A 7163-nucleotide genomic window follows, 5' to 3' on the forward strand; every position below is an offset into this window, starting at 1 on the left:
CTGCTAAACCTTCCCAGTGTTCAGTAATAACTGGTGATTTTGCTGCCATTCAAACTGTTTTTATTAGCATCTTCCTAAAATCAATATCAAATGGACTAAATGAATACCAATCAGATAAATTGCAAACTGACCAATTCTTTTGAGATAGATCACTTGGGGATCAATACCAGAAGTGATTCTCTTCTTAGTTTTTGTGAGTTATTGGTGGCTACTCAGAGTGAAGTATGGACGTTCAGAATGCACATTGGTGAAATTATTAAGGCCACTCCATGTAGTTAAAAGGAAGATTTCTTTAGTGAGTAACTTACAAATGAAGGGATAGGTAGGTCGCAGGGTCTGGGGAGGTCTGGGGAAGGTGTATTGCAGTCCAGCGGTGTTCCTTAGAGCTCTGCTTGGTCAACCTCCACCGTCCAGGGTCCAGGAACAGAGAGAGCTGGCCCATCCAGATCTCAGGTCTCCAGGCACCTCCCTTGGCCCCGCCTTGTAGGCGTGACAGTTGCCGAAGCCTCAATGGGGGTTGGAACTTCCAGATCACAGCTGGAATGGCTACCCACTACAGATGTTCTTGGTACCTAGGGATGTAGCTCAACAACAGAAGGGAGCTCAATTTGAAACAGATGTCCGAAAGGGCAGTTTCCTGTGTAGGCACATGACTGAGTAAGGGTAACTTAGACTTAAAAGGCATTGACCATAAGGAAAAAGGATTCTGTATTATATCAAAGTCTTCAGAACTAGAAATCATCCTTTCAATGGCCATGGGATGTCCAAGGCTAGCAAACATTGTAAAGGAACTGTCTGAGGAGTCCCAAGTACATAAAGAAAAATACTTCCCTCCAGGTCAGCTCAATGGGCTTCTTTCTCTCAGCCCTTTTCAGAATGGGAAGAGCTGCCATTCACCTCCCGAGTGGTGGTGACTCTTTCCTTTCACTTCACCAAACTCTTGGAGAGTAGAGAAGATGTTGAGAGAAGATGGCCTATCCTGTAACCTCAGCTACGTAAGAAGCAGCGGCAGACGGCTCTCAGGCTTGAGTCTGGGCTGTCGAGCGAATTCAGGGTCAGCCTGGGCAACTCACAATCCCCTTCTCAGAATAAAAATAAAAAGGTTGGGACTGTAACTCAAGCAGATCACTTGCTTAGCACACACAAAGCCTTAGGTTGAATCCTCATCAACAGAGCCTAGGAGCATTTGGTGGGGGCTGTGATCTATACATAAAATGATAAGATAGGGCTCCTGAGTGAATTTATGCTTTGCAGCAATAGCAGCAAAAGATGTCATTGCAGAGGACAACAGGCTGGGACTGCTTAGGAAAGGGCACACCCAATTTTATAAGTAAATATTCAAAATAGCAAAAAAGGTACCAATAAAAATGATGAGCTAGAGGCAAAAGGCCTTGGGTTCAATCTGTATCATTGAAAAAAAAAGGAAGAGGAAGGGAGAAAAACAATTCTAGGAAAAGACAATAAAATTACTCTAATGACTTAACCATGTCCCATGTTAAAAAATGCCTGTAGAAGATGTGACATTTTTCTAATTATAACCCTTAACTAATAACTTTAAGAAGTTTAAAATATCAAAATAATTGGAAATATTTTAAACTCAGTCAACTGAGAATATAGTTAAATCTTTTCTACTCTGTCTAGCCTGGACCTCCACGGCAAAGTAAAACTCAAACTTCTACAAATGAGGTTCCTGATGAGTATCTTCCTCTTGATTAAATCCATTGTTAAATATTTACATAAAAACACACACTGAAAAATGTCATTAATAAATTCCCCAGTTAAGTTTCACATCTGTACATATATGATACTAACATTTTCTTAGACATGATAAAAAACATTTTTAATATGCATAGGCATGCAATTTCACTTTGGATCAACTACTCAATTGATGTTATAGAGATAAACACCTAAAAATGAGTTACATAACCTCATTTTACAAAACATTTACACTGCGATATAAATTTAGTTATCTTATCTCGATAGTTCAGCTAACGCCACTCCTGCAAACTCCCCACATCCCTTACACGTGGTCATGCAGCTCTTTGAATTATCTTCCTAAAGCCAAACGTAGCAATTGAAATCCTAAAAGCCCAAAAACTGAGTAGTTTAGATACAGCTGACCCTGAGTGATACAATCTGTCAAAACGCATACACAGCAGATAGACCATGTGAGGGAGCCGTATCTCTTAGAGACATTTAACCAACAATGAAGAACTTCCTAAACCAGAGAGCATCAGACATACACAGGCTCAGTGCTGAGCAAGTGGCAGCCATTCTCTCCAGGGGACAGGGAGGGGTTTCTTAACTCTTTAATGAGGCTAGCATTGGCCTACTACCAAAACATACAATGGTTTTTATAGGAAAATGATAGACCAATATTTCTAATGAATAAAGATGTGAAAAACCTCAGCAAAGCAGACAAATTGAATTCAGCATTGTGTAAAGAATTACACTGAGTACAAACATCATTTAACACAGTTATATGAAGCTGACCTCAAAACCAATTAATGAAACCTAATCTATTAAGCTGAAGTTTAGAAAACCAGAGGCCTATCAATAGATTCAGAATAGCACTTGATAAAAATCCAATGCCCACTCATGATAAAAAACCTTTAGTGAACTAGGAAGGTAACTTTCTCCACCTGACTTTAAAAAAAAAAAAATCCTACAAAACCTTCCCGCGAACACCGTATTTAATGGTGAGAAAGTGTAACACTTCCCATAGATTTCAGGAGTAAGGTACAGATGTTTTCACTTACCATTCCATTTCATCACGTTGGGAGTCCCAGCTCTTCAAGGAAATAAAACGCATACGACTGCAAGAAGAAATAAAACTCTTTGCTCACAGCAGTCACAGCATGTAAATGTCCATTGTGAGGCCGTGGAACATGGCCTTCTTAGGGTTACTGTTGCTGTGATGGAGCACCATGACCAAAAGCCACCTGGGAAGCAAAGGCTTTGTCTGGAAGTCAGCACAGGAACTCAAACAGGCAGGAACCTGGAGGCAGGAGCTGATGCAGAGGCCATGGAGGGGTGCTGCTTACCAACTTGCTCAGCCTGCTGTCTTACAGAAGCCAGGACCACCAGTCCAGGGGTGGCCCCACTCACAATGGGCTGGGTCCTCCCCCATCAATCACTAATTAAGAAATGCCTTACTGGCTTGTCTACAGCTGGATCTTATGGAGTCATTTTCTCAACTGAGGCTCCCTCCTGTCTGATGACTCCAGCTTGTGTCAAGTTGACATAAAACTAACCAACACCATGGCATAATTGGTCAAGTGTTTGCCTGGAAAGCATGAAGACCTGAGGTTGTATCCTTACAACCCATGTAAAAGTCCAGGTGTTGTATACCCTGGAATCCTGGAGATGGCTAGATGGGAGGCAGATATTGGTGGATCTCTGGAAGCTTGTAGACCAGCCATTCTGGCCTACATTCTAAAATCCAAGACATGAGGCTCTGTCTCAAACAAAAAAGGTGGAAGGTGCCTGAGGGAACAACATGAAGGTTGACCTCTGACCTCCATATGTGCAAATCTACATCCACACACCTACACACCCACATAAAAAGTCCAATACTTTTTTTTCTTTACATCCCAGCAAGAAATAGGGAATTTGAATTTAAAACACAGAATCATTTATCTTGCCTTAATGTAAATCTAATAAAATGTATCCAAGTTTTATATGAACAAAACCACAGAAGTACAAGGAAAGAAAAACAGAGACATAAACATGAACACTCTGTTCAAGGGCAGGGAGATGCAACGTTGTCAAGGTATCAGTGCTTTACTGTTTGATCTGCACGCTCAAAACAATCCTCACCCAAACCCTAACAAGTGAATTGAGAGTGCTAAGGAATGTAAAGATTGTGTGAAAACACACATGTCCAAGGAAGGCTAATGGTGGTGAAGGAGGACCAAGCTTGGGCACTGACACTGCCCAACTTCAAGACTGATGATAAAGCTATTGTCACCAAGACACTAAACTAAAAGACAATTCAATGGAACAGAGTAGAAAGCCCAGAGATGACCTGTGACCGGAGCCGAAACAGGATGGAGAGATCATCTTTGCAACAAGTGGTCCTGAGACACCTCCACATCCACATGCCAAAACAAGCAAACAAACAAACAAACAAACAAACAAATTTGGACACAGATCTTATAAATACTAATTCAAAATGGATCACAGATGTAAATATGAGATGCAAGATTATAAAACTCCTGAAAGATATGACCTTGGGTACAATGATGAGCTTTTAAGTGTAGCACCGAAAGCATGACCCATGACAGGAATAAATGACAAGCTATACTTCCATTACAATTAAAACCCTGTCAGATACAAATGATATTTATGAAAAAGAACATTTACCCCAAAACACACAACTTATACAATTTAACGTTAAGGAAATTAGTGACCTAACTTAAAAATCAAGTCACATTGGAAGACAGTTTGACCATTTGTCTTTAATTTTTTATTTTAATTAGCATACAAAGAATTAAGTTTCATTTTAGTAATTTTCAAGAGTTTGGCAATTTCTTATAAAATCAAACATATTAGCAAAAAAAAAAAAAAAAAAAAAAAAAGGTTGCAAATGCCTTTATTCTCAGCACTTGGGAACAGAGGCAGGCAGATCTGTGTGTTCAAGGTTAGCCTGATCTACAGTGTGAGTTCCAGGCCAGTCAGGGATACATAGTGAGATCTTACCTTAAAATTTTTTTTTTTAATTAAAAGTTAAAGCATATTCTTACCATATGACCTAAAAATTTCCACCCTTGATATTTACCCAAAGGAGTTCAAAATACTTCCATATAAAAGCCTACAAATGGATGCATACAACAGCTTTATTCTTAATTGTGGAAATTTGGATGCTATTGAGATGTCCCTCAGTGGGTAAGCACTGGAGCAGAATTCAGCAGTTCTCAGAATGAGTGTCAAGATACCCAGCGGTAACCTTCTGGGCATGTGATTGTGTGAAAGCTGATGTGCAAATACTGTCAATTATGTGATCTCAACTACGTAATGTTTCAGAAAAGACAGAAGTTACAGAGACAATAAAAATCAGTGACTGCCAAGATGCTAGAGTGCTGGTGGCCATGTCAGAGGAGCAGCAGGTGGCAATTGAAGTCCAAGGTGTCAGCCCACCAGGAGGAAACTCTCTGATGAGTCAACCTTGGCTAGGCAAGGCCCGAGACCCCAGACCCCAGAATGTCTCTTGCTTCTGCTGTGCCTTTACATGTTTGATGCCATCTTTCTCTGGTATCTGGTATGGTGTGAATGGTGTGGGGAGATCCCCACTGCTTGTGATGTAGTGTTTATCTCATGGAAACATCCAATTCTGCCGGGCATTTTTACCTGTGGATTGTCGTGATTCCTCCTTAAGCTGTACTGTCTAATTGCTAATAATAATGTTAGCTTATACAGAGTTTTGATGAATAAAAGTAAATACAAGGAAATGTTATACAGCTAGAGCATGAGTTCCACCAAAGGAGCTGCATTAGATCACAGCTCAAGTTAATGATTAAGAGAAACAACTGAGTCCCAGGAACCAGGCTAGCTCTAATTCCCTTTCTCTTGATGCTGAAAGACACAGTCACAGGTTTCAGTGTGCACCATTAGCTGACACAAAGCTTTAAAATAACTTCAGATTAGATCAGATGCTTTGATAATAACCTTTAGATGTAAACCCCAGAAAACAATCTAAAGTTCACAAGGACACATAGCTGAGTTATAGATTCATGTTATGTTATGTTAGGGTCAAAAATACAAAGCAATCTGTTGATAGCTGATGTACTTTCCTTGCTAAGTCTGGTTGATGATCAAAGGTGATGATTAATTCCTTGTGCCCTTTCCTGTCCTCAATTTCCTGATATAAGAAACTATTTATGAATGGGTATACACCCTAAAGATTCAAAGTTCAGCTGACTGACTGCTTTTATTAATGCATAATTTTTAGGTTTGTGGTTCCTTTAAGATTCCTTATAAGTTTACTTTTCAAGATAAATAATAAAATGACTGATTCTTTCTTTGTAACTGCAATATGCAGCCTGCCAACAAAAGAACTGGCTGAGAAGAAAATGCTCCTTGCTTGCTCATGTTCTGTTAATGTAAATGTATGTGGGTTATTAGGGTGACTGTTTTTAATCATGTAAGGGGGATGAAAAAAATATTTTTACCTGTTTTCATGATAATCACTCACTTGAAAAACAGAATGTAACCACATTGTGATTCCTGTATGGACTGAAAGATTTTGTTGGGTATATAAGCTGTAGAGGAAAAGAGAATAGGATAAAAAAGAAAAAAACCATCAAGAGAGTGTGTGTTTTTTTCCCTAATCACCTCAGGTAGAAAAGTCTTAGCATGTGCCAGCATTGTGGATTCCTTTGGAGCCCTGGACTGTCTGGAGGCTGGTCCCCCAGGTAGCGATTCCAGAGGTCATGGGGAAGGAAAAAATGAATCCAGGGCACGTAAGGCATATTTAAGAATATGAAATGCTGTAGATATCACTCTGTATAAATAAAATGCTGACTGCCCAGTAGCCAGGCAGGAAGTATAGGTGGGGCAAGGACAGAGGAGAGAATTCTGGGAACAGGAAGGCTGAGTCAGAGACACTGCCAGCTGCCACCATGAGTACCAACATGTAAGATACTGGTAAGCCACGAGCCATGTGGCAAGGTATAGATTTATAGAAATGGGTTAATTTAAGATAGAAGAACTAGATAACAAGAAGCCTGCCATGGCCATATAGTTTGTAAGCAATACAAGTCTCTGTGTGTTTACTCGGTTGGATCTGAGCAGCTGTGGGACTGGCGGGTGAGAGAGATTTGTCCTGACCTTGGGCTAGGCAGGACCAGGAAAACTCTAGCTACAATGAAACTTTTATATGGCACACATCCTGATGATTGATGTGTTATATACTTGTCAAAGCCCACAGATGTGAGCAACAACAGTGAATCCTAGTGCACACTGTTGACTATAATTATGATGTCAACACACATTCATTAATGTTGATACATTTACCATTTTGGGAGAGGATGCTATGAGCGAGGCTATAATTAGTATGGGGCTTGACTCACATGAACTCTGTACTTTTTATTCAGTTTTGCCCTGAATATAAGATTGTTTTAAAAAAATAAAGTCTACCAAAAAGAAAATAAAACAACAAAACC

At 39.9% G+C, this 7163-nt stretch overlaps 1 protein-coding gene across 1 annotated transcript in view; it reads right to left on the bottom strand.

The window, feature by feature from the left end:
• Positions 1–7163, bottom strand: part of Nrap (nebulin related anchoring protein) — a 358082-nt gene that overhangs the window by 217094 nt on the left and 133825 nt on the right. The gene's annotated exons all lie outside the window — the stretch shown is intronic.

Source organism: Peromyscus maniculatus, chromosome 1 (genome assembly GCF_049852395.1).
Source record: "Peromyscus maniculatus bairdii isolate BWxNUB_F1_BW_parent chromosome 1, HU_Pman_BW_mat_3.1, whole genome shotgun sequence".
Classification (NCBI taxonomy): Eukaryota; Metazoa; Chordata; class Mammalia; order Rodentia; family Cricetidae; genus Peromyscus; species Peromyscus maniculatus.